We start from the raw sequence: 21,960 nt of genomic DNA, 5'->3' as shown, positions 1-21,960 counted from the left end.
CTGATGTGTTTGTGCCACACGTAGCCATCCGGTGGTCTTATAGAAAGGTCATAGCTTCATTTAAGCCATTGCCCGTCAGTACCTCACAGCAAAAATGGGAGATTAGGAACATGGGCTGGTGCCAGATTGTCCTGGTTTCGGCAGGGATAGAGTTAATTTCCTTCCTAGTAGCTGGTACAGTGCTGTGTTTTGGATTTAGGATGGGAATAAAGTTGATAACGCACAGATGTTTTAGTTGTTGCTAGGTAATGCTTACACTAGCCAAGGACTTTTTAGTTTTCCATGCTCTACCGACTGAGAAGGCTGCAGGTGCACAAGAAGCTGGGAGGGGGCACAGCCAAACTGGCCAAAGGGACATTCCATACCATGTGACGTCATGCTCAGTACATAAACTGGGGAAATCTGGCCGGGGGGGCCGCTGCTCGGGGACTGGCTGGAGATCGGTCAGCAGGTGGTGAGCAATTGCACTGTGCATCACTTGCTTTGTGTATTATTATTATTATTATCATATTATTATTATTATTATCATTTTATTTCAATTATTAAACTGTTTTTATCTCAACCCACGAGTTTTTCTCACTTGTGCTTTTCCAATTCTCTCCCCCATCCCACCGGGTGGGGGGGAGTGAGCGAGCAGCTGCGTGGTGCTTAGTTGCCGACTGAGGTTAAACCACAACAGTCCTTTTTGGCGCCCAACGTGGTGCACAGCCTTCTCAGTTGGTAGAGCATGGAAAACTAAAAAGTCCTTGGCTAGTGTAAGCATTACCTAGCAACAACTAAAACATCGGTGCGTTATCAACTTTGTTCTCATCCTAAATCCAAAACACAGCACTGTACCAGCTACTAGGAAGGAAATTAACTCTATCCCTGCTGAAAACAGGACACAGACTTTCAGGCTACAGACTTGCCTTGTGTGCTCCTGTATCCAGTTGTCCTCAAGGACCAGCCAGCTGATTTCCTCTCATCCTTTTGTAGCCTGCACAGAAGAAGACATCCCCCCCCGCCCCGCCTGGAGCTGGCCCCGTTGGCGCATCCTGCAAGGGTTATTGATCCAGCAACTCTCTTCCATGAGGGGAAACTACAGGCCTGACCCAGAGTAATTCAAGACTGACAACACAAATATGGATGTTTTGCCTATGGAATAGGAACCATACGGCACACGGACTGCTGGAAGGATGAAGGTAGAGAGCAGTTCTTAGGGCTATATGTGTGTGGAAGGAAAAGTAAGGAATAGAAAGCAGGCAGTTGGGAACAAAAGTCTGTCCCTGAGGCACTGTGTCAGGAAACCAGACATTGTCACGAGACATTATTTATTGACAGCTAGAGTCACAACCCTTAGTTATTGTCCAGGACAAGATATCTTTATAGTTGTCTCTTACACTAGCCAGAGGCAAGGAGACCTTAAAACAGCTATCCCTCACCTCGTCTACACACCAGCATTTCTTAGCCTTACTGACCTGTGATCATGCAGATGTTGACCAGGATGGTTCACAGTGACCAGGGAAAATACAGCCATGGTATACAGCTTTTCAAAATTATGGGTGAGGTCTTTCTTAGAGCCAGTTTTATTACCGATACTGCTGTTAGATACTGCCTAATTCCATCCTATTTTAGTCAATTGGATTACTTAACTGTGATGTGAAAATAATCTGTGTAATGGAGTGTCAGCTGTGTGCTCTGAAGCCTTGACCAACAAATTCTGCATAGGGGCAGTGCTCTTCCCTGCAGCTGAATCTGTTTATAAGCATGGCTTGGAGGTTAAGCCACGAGGACAGCAGGGTTGCTACCATGCTTGTCTGTGAATGGCTCATGAATGGTTAATGCAGTGAACTAAATACTAAGATGAATGCCTAAATACATAAGAAAAGCAGACATAATATTAAGAACTAGGAAATCTGAATGGGTTGCTTTAGGTTAATGCACTAACCTAAAACGAGTTACTCCGCTGTCCTTCCCAAAACAGGATGGGTGGATATGGAAAGTGGATCCATAAACAGAAGTTGCTGAGTTGTATCCTATATCAGACCTGCCTAGTACTGCTTATCCTTTGCTTTCCTTCAGTTTTTAGCTGTGGAGATTTAAGCTGAGTTGCCTGTCATTGAGATGGAGAACTAGATAGGGTACCGAAGCAAGTCTAAGCATTTGGGAATATGGGAAGTAACCAGCTTTAAAATGAAAAAATACCAGCCAGATATTTTTATAATAGTAATAAAAGAATATATGAATAATCTTTAAAAAATTACAAAGATAAATTTCACTTGAAGGGCTATTAGTAACCCAGTCATATGATATTTTCAATGTTTACCACTCCATTGCCAGTGTGTTTTCCTTTACTGTAGGTTAGATTGATATTAGTGAAAGACTCACGAGGTGGCAACTGGCCAGTAATAAAATTTGTCTCTCATACTATCTGTACAAACCTGACAGAGACAACCTGTCTTGCCTAAATGTTTCCCACAGGAACAAAATAAAAGTAGTAGGAAAGAACATAGTTCCCTGACTGAACTATCTGCTCAGCAAGGTATCGCTAAAGAGACTTGAATGAGTTTTGGTTCAGTTTGGGCTTTTTCTTAAAAGAGCTTTATTGGATTAAATAAACAAGCCCTGCATAACCATAAGTAAAGTATAGCAGATTAGTTTGCCTTGTCTCCAAGTAGGATACTGGCCCCTCGTAAGATGTCCTTTTTACTCACTTTTTTCCTTTCTTCTCCCACATGTCCAACAATAAAGCAATAAACTGCAAAATTTGATTTTCATTTGTTTTTGTTTGCTTTTAATGAAAAAAATTAATAGAGGATTTAAGTAAGTTATCATATACTCTATAGAAATCTGTTAGTTACAACTTGTCACTAAAAACTCCACTGTGGACATTATTCAAAGGCATAAAACTGCAATGAATGGACAAGCAAATATGCTTGTTTTTTTTTTTTTTAAGTGCAGAACTCAGATGTTTACAAACATAAATCTAATCCTGCAATCAATTATACTCAGGTTAATTGTAGTCATCAAAACGGATCATGAGGTCAGGCTGTAGTGCTCTGTAGACTGATAAAATGTGTCTCAGTTTCATTCAATCTCAAGTACTGAGTCAGAGAAGTCTGGCTCTGTTTGGGCCTTGGTGAAGATGAATTTTCAGGATGTGGTGCAATACAGGACTGAAATAATGTTGATAAGTGAAGAAACAAATCAAGAAGAGGAAAATTTATGCTTGACCCTTTTTTGAGTGGTTCTTAAGCAAGTCCTGATCTGTGATCCCACTAAATCTCCAGCTTCATCCTTGTGCTGAGGTATGGGTAGTCAAGAACACTGCTCCCTCCTCTCTTGTACCTCACCCTAATTATTGTCCTTGTTAGACTAAAATACACTAAAAGGCTACCGAGAAACTTCAGTCAATGTGGGATGCAGTCAAATCTAGGTATCGGAAAGTATTCTACTGTGCTCCATGGTCTAAAATAGCTTCTAGCTATTTTTAGATGAAATGTAAACTATTGGTACAGACCCCTTGATTCTGTAAATGGTCTGGGTCTTGGTGTCTTAGAAAAATCTCTTTCCAAAGGCGATATTACCAGTTTTTAATATGGACATTAAAATTAGTTGATGCTTCTTTTCTTCTGTTGTTGTTTGGTGTTTTTCTTGCCTATAATTTAGGAGGTCAATACACTAAATAGTCCAGAAATATATGTTAAAAATATTTTGTCAACATAATTTGTTATTAATAAACATCACCGAAAAAAAAAAAAGCCTACAAAGCAAGATAAACTGTAGGTAGTCAAGCTTTCTCTTTCCTTTTCCAGCTGCTTGTAAACAAAGACAATTAAAGTACCTAAATAAAAGGATACACTCTGGAGGAAAAGGGAAGTATTGTGCAAGGCTACCCTTAGTCTAGTAAGGGCCATTTCCATCGACTCCTCTGTAGTCAGTGGAGAAAGATAAGCCCTTTCAGATGTGATAAAGTACAGCTGCTTTGGGCTTTTGTTCTGAATCTCTTCTGGAAGAGATGATCTCTCTCCATCAGCGACAGAGAAAACTCCTGGCGCTTATAGAGTAATGCCTGTGATAATCACCCAGGAGCAGCAGACAAGCGCCAGTGGTTTCTTCCAGAGGTGTAGGAAAGCTCTGGAGATTTTGTTTTCTGAATCAGATGGGGAAGCAGGCAAGTGAATGAGCTGGTATGTAATATCAAGAGAAAGACCACTCTTGCCTGACAGCAATATGTGCTAGTAGCTCTGTATCCTTGTTCATAAAGCATGAACTATTAGTGAAAACAGGCTTTCCTCTCTTACAATCCTCTCACAAGCACGGAGTAAAACGTTAGGTCTTGTATGCAGTTTCCAGTCACTGCTTTAACGAAAAGTAACTGAATTGCACTCTGACAGGTTCCCGTCACAGAGCTGGTTCAAAAGCTGTGGTGAGACGCACTGAGCTGCAGTTCATTATCGGTGTTCTTGACTGTAATGCCGATAGGTCATCTTTTTCTTCCCCCTGAGGATATACACCTACCCCTTACCGGGGATGAATCCTCTAGTTCTGACCATCCTTTGCCTTTCATCTTTGCAAGGATTTTTTACCCTGTGAAGAGGTAATAGGGTATCCACAGTCTGATCTGGCAGCGCCCATGCGCCCTGAAATGTTCACGCAAAGTACTGAAAGCCTGTGCAGTTCAGCTTTTTTAAAACTGATGTAAGAAAGAATAGAGTCAGCCCCCCGACACCTTGGATGTTGTCCTTTCCCCTCGAGCTGCTGCTTGTTATATTACCCTCAGAAAATAATTTCTCTCTTATAAAAGCCATCTCCATATAAAGCTTCTCCTGTGCAGTGACTCAGGCAAACAGAAGCGTTGTACATGTGGAAGCTCCTTCCTTATGGATCACTGTGAAGAACTGAGATAATTTAACGCGAGCAAAGAGAAAAACTTCCCAGCTTACTCAAATAGAATATTGTTGTAGTTTTCCCACTAGTGTGGGGAAAAATAGCGATGTGTTGTGGCTGGTGTTAACGCGAGTGTCTTTTCTTTCAAATTAGTGGATTTGCAATCGAAGGACTCCCTCTGTCCTTGGGCTTTCTTTAAGGCTCCCTTTAAACACACTCTTTTTGCTTGTTCAGGAAGCTGTCATTAAACAGCAATAACCTTTTATTACTGAATTTAGCTGGATTTGAATGGGTGACCTAGAGATTTAAATTTCAGACTCTGTTACTAATTAGCGGAGTCATTTGAATCCCTGATGGATTTATTATTTAGTACCTGGACTTAGATATTTTCTTCTTTCGTTTCACAAAGGTGATTTTCACATGTCTTTTGTGATTTGAAAGCTACCGTTTATTGCAGAGCAAATTTAGTATGCTTATTCATCACTTCGCAGTGATGGGCACTAGTCTTCTTGGCCCTGATTCCTGCAAACCTTCAGTCACATTCTTCTTTTTAAACATAGAGTTAAGTATGTTCCTAAAGGCATTTAGGAATTTATCAGGCTAAGCCCTGCTTCCCAAGTCTTTCCTTGGGGAAGTGCTATATGCTGGTTTTGCATTGGGTGTGAAAAGGTAGAACAGATATTAGTAAAATATGTCTTTGCTTATTTGCAATTATAACTACTTTATATGAAACACAAAGTGTAGTTTGTGAGTGGAAGAAATAATTTTTCTAACACATGAGAAACACAAATCACAGGAAACTGCTAGTTGTGAGAGTATCTGACACTGTTTCACTGGAAACCAGTGAACAACTAAGGAGGTTTGGGCTGAAAATTGGATTTAAGAGTAAATAACCCCACCTATAGTATAATAAAGAAGTTCAGGCATCCAAATGTCAGTGGCCTAAGTAATTAGAAAATACTATTTGGAGATTAAAAGTAGATTACTAGAACTATGCAATTCCTTCTTCTCTATATCAACAGTGACTGAAAGAACGAGGCAGCTAAATCTCTGAGGACTGAATTGTAATCCCACGTAAACATTTCATGGACAAAGTTCAGCACAATTGCACTCTTTAACAAAATCTTTATTTTATAGTGTAATTTTTTTTTATATTATAATGCATGCAATGTTTGTGAAGCAATGTATTTAAAAACACAATTTAAAAATAAGACTTTTAAAACTCAGAAATTGTTTAGGAATAAACATCAGGCCTTGTGTGAAGTTTCTGGGTACTATATTAATGCAAAGTAACTTAATTTCATCCTGGCAGGTTTTAACCAGAAGACAACTTTGCAGAGCTGATTCTACAGCTGAGGTGATGCACTGGGAACAAAACCTAAGGGCAGTTTCAGTGTCAGTTTTTAAATTTGCAGCTCATCAGCCAATCTGGTTTTTCTCTTGCATTACAGGTTAGTGGCAAGAAAACAGACTTTTTTCAGAGAGGCTTTCGATGGGACTTTAAGACTCCAACAGCTCAGTCTTCCATTTGTTTTAATTTACCGTTCATTACATTACCATTCTGAATGAATTATAAGGAAGCTTCTTGTTATCAAAGTATTCTAGTAAGACTTAGGTCACAGCTTTCAGCTAAGGAAAGTAATTTAAGTTAGATCTTTTACAGTTTACATATCTGCAATTAGAGGGAACAGATTTTTCACTGTCAGGCTTAATGTAGCCTGAACAATATCACAGTTTCACAGAAGTTAAAAAAACCTTTACCTAATAAATTATTGTTTATTTTTCCTTGCTATCCTAAATAGCTGTGAAACATGTGGAAAGAGCAAGCCCATGTACCACCCAGGAGCTCTTCCCATCTCACTGATTCAGGTGTGAGCTGCAGGGACATGATACTCGTGCACACACTTCACCCCTCTTTTGTGTAGTTTAGTTTCCAAGGAAGTCACAGCTCTAACATTTCTGCATTATTAGGGGAACAGGATTATGGAGCGCAGAGCAAAGACCTCTGCCGTGCTATATAGGTAGAGCCAGGACGGATCATTGTATCATTAAGGTATATCATTCGCATATCCAAATAATGATCTGGGAGAAAATAAACTGACACAAACAGAAACAGAAGATTTGGACACCTTTTATAGCAGTGGGGCTTATATAGCCCAAGTGAATAGGATTTGGTGTTGAAGTGCATGGGAAGGAGCAAGGTCTAAGTTTGGGGCATTTTTTGTTCAACTGTATCGTGTTCTTGTGTTTCTGCTTTCCAGGAAGGAGTACACAGAGGCAGCTGCGTCTTTGATGCAACACCAGCCAAGAATTGGCACCACTACCAGAGCTATTATCTGTATCTTTAACTACATGTATATCTGTATATAGAGATACATAGTTTAAATACAACCTTGCAGTAAACAGAAGGCCTGTCTGAGCCAAGTCATTTTTTTTAGAATTTCGGAATGGGCTCCTGAGTGTTGTTCAGCTGTTCTGTCACAATGTAATTAAAAGCAGAGCATTATGTAGGGCAAATGAGACTGTCTTCAAGAATAACATATTCTATGAGAGCTGACTTTGTGGCAGCATGTATAGAATAGCCAGAAAATAAAGCGATGGATGCCTCATTTGCACAGTTTAAAATCAGTGGGCATTCTTTTTTTTTTTCACATGGTTTCCTTAACTGGAAAAAAGATGTTTGGCCAGATGGCTAAAAAAGAGATACTTTGAAGAAGCAGAGCACAAGGGAAACAAGATGGCACCAGAATTGAAATGAGAAGGCAATTGCTGATCTAGAAGCAGTAGAGTGGAATTGTTTTCTGCCTTTCACACAGGTGAAAGAGAGGTCTGCACTGATATATTTCTAGAAAAGGAATAAGCAAAAGCGTTTGTCTGAATGTCTCATGAGAGTTCATCTTTTTATTAGTCAATGCCTTTTATCTGAGACCACAATTCCAGTCCCAGCTAGAGATTTTTTCGCCTATATTTCATAAATTTACTGTGTTGCCACTGTACAAAACCCCTCAGTAGCAGCACAACTCCCCTCAAGTCAGAAAATACTGATCTATGAAAAAAACCCCACATTTCCTATTTTCCTAACTTGTTTTGAATGCATTTTTATTTTTATGAAAGTAAAATCTGTTGTCAGATTAATTTTTCAACCTTTCCAATCTGCCATAAATATAAAGGTGAAAGTCCTAGAGAACAAGGAGAGATGGCAGAATGACTTTATATCTTTCTTGGAAGGAGACAGAAATTGGAATATATAGCATTTATTAACAAACTTGAGTGAGATTATATAATGCCTTCTGGATTTTTGATCTACATTTTAACCCAAACTTTGGAGCAATTTAAGAGAGATTTTCATTCAGAGCAGCTTTCCTTCATGTTAGGTTGACTCCAGTGCATGAAAGGGCACGATCTGGAGGGCCTTGTAGGTGTATGTACACGCCCTGTATCCAGTATGGGCGTGTTCCATACAGGGCATAGTCATGTTCCTTACTCCTGAGTCTCAAGGTTTTGATATAAGAAGGTCTTAATAATTGAGACTACAAAAGAATTATGTTTTATTTTTGCAGGTTGAAGGGGCACTATGCTTTTTTGCTGTAAAAAAACTCATATACTTTTAGCTATATGACATAACTCTACTTTCCAATAAATGCTTTATTTCCAGCAGCACCAGTGGGAGGAACAGAATCCCCTTTCCTAAACTGTTAGAATGATTTTTTTAGAGCTACAGATCAAAAAACAAGGCAGAAGGCCATGTCTTAATTCCTGTCTGCCCACAGGTCAGCAACAGCGTGTTAGTGAACGCATTTGTCAGTGCACTACGGCATAGCTAACCCATCGGGTCGGCAGGCTGCTTCCTCTCTCTGTCCCCACCTTATCACGTATCTGATTGTGGGATAGGCAGTACGGAGCATCCCATGGTTCGCCCTACGGTAACTCAGTGCCTGCAGGCAGTGCTGTGGGCAGTGCTGTGGGTTAGTCTGTGTGCTTGCAGGCAGCAGGAGGAAACGGGAAGGTGCGACAGGAGCAGGTCCCCTTCGCCCAAGTGACCAGAGGCAGGCAAAGCGGTATGTCTTTTGCTCCTGCAACCACCTCCTTGTCAAAAGGCTGGTGCAGAAGTTGGCTACGGACCACCTGATTTCCATCGCCAGGACAGCATTCCTCTTCTTCTCTCACCCCAGCAGTGAAGCGGGACCAGGGCTGTGAAGAGAAGATCTTTTCTGTTTGTGTAAAGGGAATTTTTCTGCATCTTTAGCAGATAGCTGGGTAGTGACAGGGTAAAAATGACAAATTACGAGGATAGTACAGGGAGACTAGTGTTAAGAAGAAATTGCAGAGATCACCTATAATTTTTACTGAGCAAAACACATGCTATTTTATCACTTTTCAGTAATGGATCAAACTAATCTCAGTTTCTTTTTGGGAGAGGGAGACTTAGATGAAATGGTATTTGGGTGGAGGTGCATTTAATAACATTTTATGGCATATTATTTTTTACAACAAGCATAAAGCTTGTTATTTTTACTTCTTTACCATAAGAAAAATGACATCCTGAACACTGTAAGACTACAGTTGTGGCATGGCATTTTTACCTCTCTTTGTCCGCATCTTCAAAGCAGGGGTGAGGCGAGGGAAGCAGACAACTAGAAGTGGGCTGACAATGTACCATTTCACCACTCGGGAAGTCACAGCTGAAATTAGAGGGTAAAACCTCACCCAAATTTTCATAATAGTAGTTTGCCCTGCTGATAGGCTTAGCTCTCCCTTTGTTCCCCCATGCAGATCACCTTCACCCTGCTGTACTATGAGGCAGTCAGTCCAAGGAGAAGAGGTGGTGATTCAGGGCTACAGGTCCCTCTGAGATAAGTGTCATCCCTTTCTGGACCAAAAAGGAGACGAAGCATGTCTGCTCACACCTGTGGTCTGCACATGTGCTCCTGACCCTGCCGATGAGTTTGCGCACATGTGCCCGGGGCATTGCTCAGAAGCTGGGCCAGTTTATGGATGTCAGGGCAGCTCTGGGTCCCCATTTTTTGCCATTGGCCTCCCATACCCTCAGTGTGCATGCTTGGTGTTTTCTGGTCTGTCCGGTCCTGTGATCAGGCAGTAGTTAGTGAGGTGGGCTGCTGTACTTCGAGGATGTAATCGGTGCTTTTTGCATACCTCTTCCCAAAGCTGTAGCGAGAACCGAGTCTGAGCCCTGGGCAAAGTGGCCGCAGGACGGGCTGCTGGGAGCTGCGGCGTGGCATTGAGCACAATGTAGGGGTGCAGCCAAGAACCTCCAAGCAAAGCAGGATGGAGGAGGCTGAGCAGGGACGTGTGCACGCAGATTATTTGCAGCCGGAGGTGAGAGCAGTAGTGGAAGTGTGATGACACGGAGGCCGGGAGTGCTTGCAAGCATTCGCTTGTAACAGGCCTTGCACCACAGTCATCTTGTCTGTGCAGTGCTCAGTGTAAGCTAGCTCAGGTCTGCCCTATACTGCTCCACGTTACGGCTGATCACCGTTTGATGAGGACGTAGATGTATGAAAGCAGGGTGTGATGTGGGGAAAACCTGCAGCTGAAGGGAGGTGAGTGTGCAGAGAGGAGAAAGCCAATCCGTGTTCCGATTGATCTCTGAAGTTGTCCCCAGACACTTTTAGGTTAAAGAACTGACAATTACTTGGCAGATAACCTGTGGAGACACCAAACTTGACAGAATTAAGAATTGCATGTTCCAAGGATGGTGTGTCCTTGAACAGGTTTTAAGAAGCATTACATACACAAGTGCCATCCCTAAGCATCATTCATGCATGCCTGCTTGTTTGACTGTCAGAGCACTAAGACAAATATGTTGTTGTGGTCAATGCGAGAGAACACCGACACTCTTCTCCCAAGTAACTGGCGAAAGGACGAGAGGAAATGGCCTCAAGTTGCATCAGGGGAGGTTTAGATTGGATGTGAGGAAAAATTTCTTTACTGAAAGAGTAGTTAAACATTGGAACAGGCTGCCCAGGGAAGTGGTTGAGTCACCATCCCTGGAAGTATTTAAAAGACGGGTAGATGAGGCGCTTAGGGACATGGTTTAGTGGGCATGGTGGTGTTGGGTTGACGGTTGGACTCGATGATCTTGGAGGTCTTTTCCAACCTTATTGATTCTATGATTATATGATTCTATGATTCTATTTCCAGCTGAGTTCTTCCATACCATTTTTAAAGCAGAGTGTAGATTGAGTGTAGTGGCGTGTTGCATAGATGTGTTTGGGTTTTTTGTTTTTTTTTTTTTCAGATTTCTCCCTTGAGAGTCCAGTTACAGAAGCAACAAGTAGTTTACTGAACCCTCACCAATCTTTCCAGATTTTAAACACAGAAAACTTTTTACAGACAGCATTAACTTTGTTTAAATAAAGCTGGTATTCTATGATTTAATTAAACCAGTTCCCATATCTCTGTCACTCTTAGTTTATTCTTGTTAGGAAAAAGTTTATGCTAACCCTAATGGCTTATTAGCCATTTGTCAGAAGTGTAATTTTTAAGTTATTTAGGGAGACAATTATTTAGGGAGGCTGTATAAACATTCTTGAATTAGAGGCTTGCCCACACAAGGAAATACATATAGAACAATTTAGGCTGCACCTTTAAAAATGTAATAGCTATTACATTTTTAGCTAGATGCCCTGTGTGGACATTCAACAGTCTTTGTAGGAAGGGGCAATAGAAAGTTGGAGCAGGCCATCAGGTTTCTGCTGCAGGATATCTTAATTCACTAGATTTATGGAAAATTCTTAGCAACATGTGGCAAGGTTGTAGGCAGATGTTTTCGTGGGTCTCGGTAGGATGCAGGTGAGAAAGAAAAAGGCAGTGGCCCTTCACCTGTGCTGGAAATCTCAGAGGAAATCACTATACCAGGTCTAGACCTCTGGGATTCCCAGCAAGGAGTTTGTTTGTCTTTTAATATGTGTTTCCTTTCCTTCCTAGGCCATTTCATACTAGTTCATTAATGTGGTGGGACTTTCTTAAGGAGATATCAACAGGAACATCACAGGATGTCAGCTTTTTTGTATATATATCAGTTGTTGCATTAGTCTGGTCAGTCTTGAAAATTCTGGGGGCTCAATTCACGAAGCACCTGTGCTGGTGTCCATCACCAGAAGAGTGCCTGGTAGCAGCTCCTTCATCTTTGGGTGCATTGCAGCACAACGCAAGTATTCTGCACACTGTGTTAGAGCCACAAGATGGGCCAGCAGAGCCTTACAGCTGGGAGGTGTTGGGCCAAGGCTTCCCGACACGATGATTTAATATATCTACCATCAGCAAGCATAAGTTTCAATCCACCTGCTGTAAAAAAATCACTGACAAGGGCATTAATGCCAACTTGTTTATGCTTCTTACTTTCCCTTGAGCACATCAGCCTTTAGTAGGCATTAAAATTTTTCAGTTTCCATCTCATGCCAGTGGGTGTGAATTACAGCACTGTAATTTAAAATAACAAACACATAGTATGCAGTCTGAAATAATGAGAAATCTAGAACTATACGGGCAGATGGTTTTATAGCCCAGCATTCAAAAGAAGATGTAATGCTATTGAGTCTTGAATTAAAAAAGGCAGGGATCCTTTGAACTCATCCAGCTATTGGGCAGTCCTCATTACAAACAACGAGCTCTGTATCTTTGCCTAAGTATTAATATCTTTCTTCAGAACAGGTGAAATTAAATGAACACAGAGATCTTATGAGTTTTGAAGAGAACTATTTCCACAAAACCATACAGCAAAAATTGATGCTAAGAGGATGACTAGATCTTCTATTTGTGACAACTGAAAATACACAACTGCATCATTTAGAGGTGTTAGACTAATTTTGCTTTAGACAGACCTTTGTTCAATAGAGTAATTGTAGAACGGTGTGTAGCATCTGATTAGTTCCAAGAGAATTAACTTTTTCATTATCATTTCAAAAGAGTGACCAGCCAGCAGTGTTTCTCCTGTCCTTAACAGGATGCAAGGAACTGGGAAGCAACAAGCAGTTAGAAATCAGAAATCATCCCCTGAATTTCCAATGAGCCTTAGCCTTTCAGTTATGCAGAGGACAATTATTGCATTTTTTTACCTTCAGTGAAATGCAGGTAAGTCATAATACTAAAGAACTTGTATCTTTTTCTGCATTATTTCTGCATTATTCTGCATTAGTGGACCTGTGTGAACCTCATGAGGTTTAACAAGGCCAAGTCCAAGGTCCTGCACCTGGGTCGGGGCAACCCCCCAGTATCAATACAGGCTGGGGGATGAAGGGATTGAGAGCAGCCCTGCCGAGAAGGACTTGGGGGTACTGGTGGAGGAAAAGCTGGACATGAGCCAGCAATGTGCGCTCCCAGCCCAGAAGGCCAACTGTATCCTGGGCTGCATCAAAAGAAGCGTGGCCAGCAGGTCAAGGGAGGTGATTCTGCCCCTCTACTCTGCTCTGGGGAGACCCCACCTGGAGTACTGCGTCCAGCTCTGGAGCCCTCAGCATAAGAAAGACACGGATCTGTTGGAGCAGGTCCAGAGGAGGGCCATAAAAATGATCAGGGGGATGGAACACCTCTCCTCTGAAGAAAGGCTGAGAGAGTTGGGGTTGTTCAGCCTAGGGAAGAGAAGGCTTCGGGGAGACCTTCTTGCAGCCTCTCAGGACTTAAAGGGGGCTTATAAAAAAGATGGCAGCAAACTTTTTAGCAGGGTCTGTTGCAACAGGACAAGGGGGAATGGCTTTAAACTACAGGTGGGGTAGATTGAGACTAGATATAAGGAAGAAATTTTTTATGCTGAGGGTGGTGAAACACTGGCACAGGTTGCCCAGAGAGGTGGTGGATACCCCATCCCTGAAACATTCAAGGTGGGGTAGGACGGGGCTCTGAGCAGCCTGGTCTAGTTGAAGATGTCCCTGCTCATTGCAGGGGGGTTGGACTAGATGACCTTTAAAGGTCCCTTCCAACCCAACTATTCTATGATTCTATGATTATTCTGCCAGATCTGAGCAGAATAGCCATAGGCCATAGCCATCAGGCCTTTGGCTGAAGACTGAGGGAAACTGGTGATTAAAACATACCTTCCCCAGGACAGATTGCCTTGATTACGTAATTGATTATTTGTTAGAATTTAATTCCTGTTCTGTTTTTGTGATAACACTGAGGTAGCGACAAAAGTGTGGTCTAGGTGTTATGGCGCTGAATCCTGGCTGGGGAGGCATGGGTTTTTTTCTCAGTTCTGCTCCAGATTTGCCATATTGCCTTGTATAAGTAATTTAATCAGTCTGTGCTTTACTTCTTTGTCTAAGAAACCTGGGTGGTAAGCAGCCCCCAGCTGCTAGTTCTTGTCTAGAAAAATACCTGGCAAATTTGGATCCCCTAAAAGCTGTGGCCAAACAGAAAACAATGGAGCTGAAGGGACCCACTAATCTCCTTTAATTCTACTGAACTGAAAAACAGGAAAAGGAAAATTATGAAAAAGGAGGTAACCAGATGTATTTTTTTAAATGACAGACAGAAATATTTTTACACTCCTAGTACATTTCATTTCCGTTTTCTGTCATCACATATAACCCAACTTTTCTTAAATGACTCCGTATTGCTTTTTAATCAGCCTTTACAAATTGTTCAGCTTTTTTTAGGCATTGTTCTAACGAAACCTTTGAGAAGAAATTAGCAAGTAGAAGAAAAGTGTGTCCTCTTCCTATTTACAATACTATCTGTCCATCCCTCCTAGTGTATTTCTCATGCTGAATGTGTTTTCTTTTCCTTTTACCTTGAAAACTAAATTTAAAAGTCTTCATTGACAGAAAATATGGGTTTATTGCCAATATGCACAACAATCAAGGAATATAGCTTCTCTCCCCAGTAACAATTTGCTCTCTTGCACAAGCGTAGCACATTCCTACTAGCCTCAGCAGTGCATGGGCCCTTGGTGAGGTAGGTCATTGCATCATCACAAGGGACACTGTAATGCCAAATGGTTGAATTCCTTCTGTAGATCTTAATCACAAGAAATGTAGAAACATTTTTTTTCCTAAATACATTTTCCTCTTAGGATTTTACTCATATTCACTTCAGCTCAGACCCTTAGGCTGAACAGTTCTAAAATGTGAAACTCCTTCTGTCAGGAGCGCCTCATTTTCAATGACAGAGAAGATTTCTGAGGCCAGAAATATTAATGTGGACCTGAATCAAGGGAAAACAACAGTCTATACATTCTGCTTATTCTGCACATTTTATACCTCCCAGAAAAGACATATGAACCCAGATTTACATTTTTATTTAGCCATCTCTTAATTTAATCTCTCCATCCTTCAGTGAGTTAAGCACAGAAACTTTCCTCCTGTTTTTCTCCTACTTGAGCCTTCCCTCCCCTGTTTCTCCTCAATCTCTGTAGCAAGCTAAACATTGGCATCTGCTGCTCCAGGAAATATTTTGTGGTTTTCCTAGTATCTGCAGGTGGCTGTGCTTGGCTGCATCTCCCAGCCCTACTGCTTCCATGTTTCTCTGATAAAAAGATATAGAAGTAGTAGCATACAGAAGTAGCATCATTTGGAGAAAGAAATACCTGTTTGGGAGTTCACACTTCCCAGATATAGCTCCCCGGATATTTTACCTCCAATGAAAATTTTTGAGATTTCTTCTTTTTTCCTGGTTTATACTGAGAGGAAAATGAGACCTTTTTGTGTTCATTTGATTTATTTATTTATGGAGCGGAGGCACTAGCAGTGAGTAGTAGCTGAGTATTTGAGGCATTCACACTGGATACTGAATAATGATCTACTTTAGCCCAGGGATAAGACCTTTTCCTACCCGTATATGATACGAGTACAGAACTGCTCAGCCATTCTGGAGCAGAGCTCTCTTCTATCTCTGAATATGACAACAAAAAACCCATCTGCCCCCTGCCCCATGGGAGGCACTGGGAAATCTTTCCCAATACGTTTCTACAACAATTATGGAGTTCTGATTAATCAAGCTTTTATGCTTTATTTTCCCCCCAATCAGGTCTCTGAATTTCGTTTCTGCCTCTAATGCTGGTTCATCCTGTGCCTATGGACTGTTGCTTGATGCGTTTCTGTCTCTGCTGCCCAACTGCCTATAAAACAGGGGTAAGTCACCCTCAGTTTCCCTGAGATGCTTTACAATGATTGTAATAGCTGCATTTTGATGTAAACGTAAATAGATGGAAGAATGCTAAATATTACTCAAATGAAGAGTACAGCTATAGGTATGCCAACAGGTTCTGGGCTGAATGTAATTCCATTTTAAATAAGCACTTATTTATTGCTTTTCATGACTTTGTCTTCCAATGTGGAGTAAAGACGGTAAAACAGCATCATATATCATATGGGTAGATAGAGAAAGATAGATAGATTCAGGTATGTGTTTGTGTCTATGTTCAACTTTTGATGGTTCCTTGTGGGGTTTGTTTGAGCAGTTGTTTTTTCACCTAAAAAAATGTAGTGGGTTATTTTAGACTGGGAAAAATAAATACTCACAATCATTTGTGTTTATTTCATGGATGGCATACTATTAAGCTGTTACCAGATAAGGTCTCAATATTTCTGCAGTTTAGAACCCTAGGTATTAAGTTTTGGTTGGTTTTTCGCATTCTGTTTGCGATGCAGCTTATATGTCATTTACTCATAGTTACAAATCTAAACGTGACTTTAAGGTGTGATTTTAAGGCTGGGTTGTACAAAAAGTAAACCATAACAAAGTCTGTGTAAATTACAATGCATCTGTGTAAAAGTATACGGACATGAGGTATTGCCTTTACACTGTGATTTTCCCCAAGGAAGACAGTGAGCTCAGAAGGAGATGCTAAGGCCACCGTAGCTGTAGCTACTCATCATGCAGTTTGGTGGCTCATCTCCTTCCCACAGTGCTTCTGAGCTACCCAGGAGCTCTGTGTTGATGAAAAAAGTTTAATACATGTTCCCACCCAGAAACATTGTGCAAAGACAGTTCTGGTAATATGATGAATTGCTTCCTGCAGTAGACCAAGGTGGGTATCAGCAGATGAGTTTGACCATACCGTTGGCCAGTTTGGACGCACTGTTGTGTGCTACGTTTTTAACAAGTTCCTGCAGTGTGATTGGTCCCAGAGGTATCGTGAATAGCAGCATTTCGTTCTGCTTGGTGAAATAAAGGTGGCCAATGGTTTGGATTACAAATTCCTTAAAAATTCCATAATTAAATATGTTAAACTTTTAGTCGTCTTCTGGTAACCTGACAATCCTCATACCCTTTTCATACTGTGTTTTTTTGCTGACCCACCTCCTTTCAGCATCTCCTTTTGGCCATTCAAATGCTTAGGCCAGAAGAAAGTGAGTAATAAATACGGCAAGGCTCTTGAGTATTGTAAAGATGTGAAACTCTTTCCATGTTCTCATGGGGGCATCATACCCCATAATTCATAAAAAATTCCTGTGGTTAGTTCAGGTATTTAGGAGTTTACTTCGTTCCCATTAAAAGCATGTTTTTAACACCTCCACTGATTTTAATGGAGGCAAGCTTCAAAACTTAATAAAATACTGTATCATTTCAAAACTTGAAAGTATCTGGTTCTGATTATGAAAGGTTAATAACATTTTAAATTGGAAGTACAAAATATTAATCGTGCTTCCTTCTTAAGTCAAATGCACTTTATGTCTGTTTCTATGGTGATGATAATTAATACACAGGGGATGGTAACGGGCTCAAACAGACTGGATCCTGCAGTGAGCTGAGCAACTCCTGGAAGGACTGAGGGTCCTCGGCTCCCAGCAGCAATAGAGAGGAACATCTCAGAGGAAAATGCTGCATTTTGCAGGGTCAGGTCATGGAACTTTTACCGATTAGGAGTAAAGTCTGTTGTACAGTACTGCATAATCCTATTAAAAGCAACCAGATGTGACTCCATGGCAAGTGGCAGCACCAAATGTAAAACATCAATCCTGTGAGGTACAACAGTCTCGGTTCCTACTGGAGTTTGCATGGGTAGTGCTTGTCAGCTCAGATGCTTACCCGTATGACACCCAAATGGCTACTCAAAGCACCGCTACATGATTCCCACAAAAGCATTCCAATGCTGGTGGCAGAGAAGTGAAAATGAGCAGGATAGGAAATACAGCTAAAGTGCCATTCAGGAAGCCAGGGAGGAGAAGCGGGTTTTACTTCTGTTTTCAAACAACTGGTAAGTGAAGTGAAGATACTTCATGAATTCATTCTCTACCCCATTCCCTCCCTTCTCTTCCCTCTCCTTCTACCATGGCTAGAATTTGTTTTCAATGAAGTATGAACTCATATTTTAATTAAAAGAAAAAAAAAGAAGTCAAATAGGAAATAATATTTCCTATTTTAGTGGATCCAGGAATTTTGGGAGGACATACATACAGACTCACCCCAAATATTTTTATATCCATCTTATATACATACCTACTAGGAGCTCATTTCTTCTTCCTCGGAAGACAGAAAAAGGAGATTGGATAACAGGTGTTCAGAGGACCTCACCTTAGGTGTATTTTTACTTTAGTTCTCTGTTAAATGAAACTGTGAGATTTTTAATATGTCAATGGTAACTGTGTATGTGCTATTAAAATTTAATTTATATATGTCATATTTTTGACAAATCACATTGTTATACACGTCTTTCAGACATAAATGGACCAAGGGACCAATTTAATCAAAACTGAAATTTGATTTATTTAAGAAAATACTGCACAGAAAATCTTTCATTTGAGATTTTAATCCTTCTGTGGCTGGAGGGTTCCTCCCATTCCCCGCGAGAGAAGCCTTACACCCTAGGTCTGCCCTTCAAACTAGTGTGAACATGACTTAGCTTTTTTAGGTCAAAGATGAGACTCCTTACACAGGTCTGTTGATGGGACAAAGTAGAATATATAGCTGGAGGTGCAATTTTAGAAAATTGTATTTCTCTCCTGTGCTTCTGCTATAGAGTAGAAGTAGTAGGAAGTGGCTCTGTTATTCACAAGGGTAGGTTGAACTTCATTCACCAAAAGAACTAGAATCACCAGAAATATTAAGAAAGCTTGTTACATAGTACAATGAAAAAGACTCATCTTTTATTTGTTGTTTTAAATTTCGGTATAAAAATACAGGTGTAAAGATGTGTGATGGTTGGAAAGGAATTTTTTTCTCTAAACAGACATTTACCACCTTAGTGAAAGCAGGATGAACATTTAAAAACATTTAAGCAGAATGTTTATCACAGGCACTGAGACAAAAGCCTTTTGAATTCTAAATTACAAGCCTGGTCAGGAATTGACTGTCGGACTGTGCCTTTTTAACTCTCCTTCAAGAGGTACAGTCTGTCTTTGTGACTATCAGTGTCTCAGAGAAAAAACACAACATAGGCAGCTCTGTAAAGTTCTTGCACAGGAAAAACAAAAACACAGTTAAAACCGTTCAAATGTGGTGACATCTTTGTTAGCTGGGAACCTGCATCACCTCTACTAACAGAACTACTCGGCACTGGTTTTGCAATTGCCTTGAACCTACGGTTTCCTGATGGAAGGATCTGGAACAGAAGCCTGTGCCTCCACGTGTCACAGGAAGCCAGGGCTCAGGCATCGGTGGCGCTGGCAGTAATTGAGCGATGACATTATTCTGCCCAGTGACGGGTAAAGGAGACGACGCCATACCAATTTGCTTGGTTTTTTACAAGCCTCCAAACTCCATATGTAATTAAAGAGACTTTTCATATTTAATAGTATTTATCTTGTGTGTCAGATAACACTTGTTAAAAGTCATCAGCTTTTCATTACCAAGATCATTAATACTATTGGTGATACCGTGACTTGAATAGCTCTTCAGCTTGTTTGTCACAGCTGCAAATTGACTTTCTAATGACTGATTCAGTTGTAAATTTGCCTTTTCAAGAACAAACCCAGAAGTATCAGACTTGTTGCTTACCTCAAATTCTTTTATTGACATTTACTTTTGATGTAAAGCAATGTTAAGCTAGTGATTTTAGCGGGAAGCTCTCTTCTGGAAGGTCATATTTTGAAATAGGTAGCATGCTGTCCGATGGAGCAGCTTTTTTGTGCATCCAAATTTTGCTGATTTTCCCATCTGTTCCCCCTGCTGTGATAGGACACCTGGCAAAAGGACCAGATCCTGTTTTTTCCTGCATGTGCACACTTAGGCCTGCTAACCTTTGCATAGCTACTGCTGCGTGTGATGGAAAGGACAAAATTGTGCTGGGCTGGCAGGCAGGAAACCTGTCTGCTCTGTGCTTTCACTTTTACTTGCAGACTGAGCCAACGAGTTACTAGGAGGCATCAGACTGGACTCTGCTGCTCTCTCAGAGCACAAGGGCAGGTTAAGGAGTTTGCTTATTTTTTTACATCTTCACATACAAAAAGCCCTCAATATGAATTTGATCTTATACAAGGCTTTAGGACAGGTAGTCTTAGATCTTAAAGCCAAAAGTAAACCAGTAGGTCATTTAGTTTTGCCTTTCATGAAAGTCAAGGTGTGAGCTTCTTCCAGTTCTTTAGCCAGGCTCAAATCTTTGATTAATGCATAGCTTCCAGAAGACACCAAGGAATGGAGATCACGATGCTTTCCTTTTAGTTTGTTGCTGTTACTAATCACCTTAGTGCTATTTATTTTTGCTGGTGTAAATATTGCTCCACAGTTCTGGACTTGAGAGACCATCTCTGCACTGAGAGACTGATTCAGTCACTATTCTTACGTGGGCCAAGTAAGTGCAATGTTCCCATCACCTGCCAGTGTAGACAGCTATGGCTCAAAGAAATACTTTGACTTGCAGGTCTACTCCATCAGAGTTCTTATATTGCTTATACTTTCTTAGATTGTGAATTACTTGTGATAGGCCTGTGTAGGCTTCATTTAACAAAAATAATTAAAATTAACAGGAAATTCAGAACCCCTGTTATGATACAAGATGTTACAGATACTCACTGTGTTTGCAGTGAGTGCCCAGGTTGGAAGGTAGCGGCAGGGAGATTGCCACCTGAGGCATGACATGAAGAATAAAGTGTTATGAGGAGCCTCTGGTTGGTACAGATAAGCCAATGTATTGTAGATGCAAAGAGTGTGTCCTCAAATTTGGCTACACTAGCTGACAGTTTAATGGCAGTACTGAGCCAGCTTTAATTGTTGTGTTGTCAGCAGGCACAAGGTTATATACTGGCAGAAGACTACTTCTGAGGGGGAGGGTCAAATCAGAAAAAAGCAGAACAGCACCAAAGCAGCATTGTAGCCAGAAGGTGATTGTTCGAGGCAAAATAATTCAGCTTGGATGTTCAGCCCATTTCCTTGGCATGAGTGTGAACTGGAGCTGAAACTTCCCATAGGCATCCTTGCTCAAGATGAGAGCCGAGCCAGAGAGATCAGCCAGGCTTGCAGCTGAATCCAGCGCAGTACTAAGCACTCTAGTACTGACCCAATAAAACTGTCAGGACCAGACTTAATTTTATGGAGCTTGATAGTCCTCTGCCTGGGCATGGGGAGGGGCAGGGGCTGTGGGCTTCGACTACCTCAATGTTTGCTCTGGTTGTGTTGGTGCTCCCATCACTTTTACATTGCACAGGGGGTCTAGGAAGGGAGGGCCTTTCCCATTGCACATCAACAGCAAGTCAGTTTGACGGAAAGCCCTGGGGAATAAGGTCTGTTAGTTTGTTCACCGAGAGGGCTGGGTGTTTGGTTTATGCAGTTGTAATCTTGGTAGTACAGAAGAAATTTCTTTCTCCCTTCGTTGCCAAGGCATAGTCTAACTTATTCACAAAGACATTCACCATTCAAAGGACTTTGCGTTCAAAGCCAGACAAATATCATTTGGACATTAATTGCATTGGATGCTCAGGTAAGCTGTGATCTCACAGTGTTGCTAAATTATTTGATTTGGTTTTGTGTTTAAACCAATCTCTGGGGAGAACTCCGGTATCCTTCATATATCCCTACTTCATGTGTTTGATGAAGAAGTGAGATATTAAGGGAGTTCCACGAAGATCTCTGTGTAGGTAAGGTTTTGTTGTATATAGGGAGATGGAACTATAGGAATCCTCTGAGGATATAAAAGCTGGAGAGTAAGCTGTCAGTGCAATCTGGAGTGAACTGACAGATATCTCCTGTGGGAGGACC

The sequence above is a fragment of the Pygoscelis adeliae genome, unplaced genomic scaffold, assembly GCF_000699105.1.
Source record: "Pygoscelis adeliae isolate BGI_AS28 unplaced genomic scaffold, ASM69910v1 Scaffold54, whole genome shotgun sequence".
Classification (NCBI taxonomy): Eukaryota; Metazoa; Chordata; class Aves; order Sphenisciformes; family Spheniscidae; genus Pygoscelis; species Pygoscelis adeliae.
Note: the sequence above shows the minus strand (reverse complement) of the source record.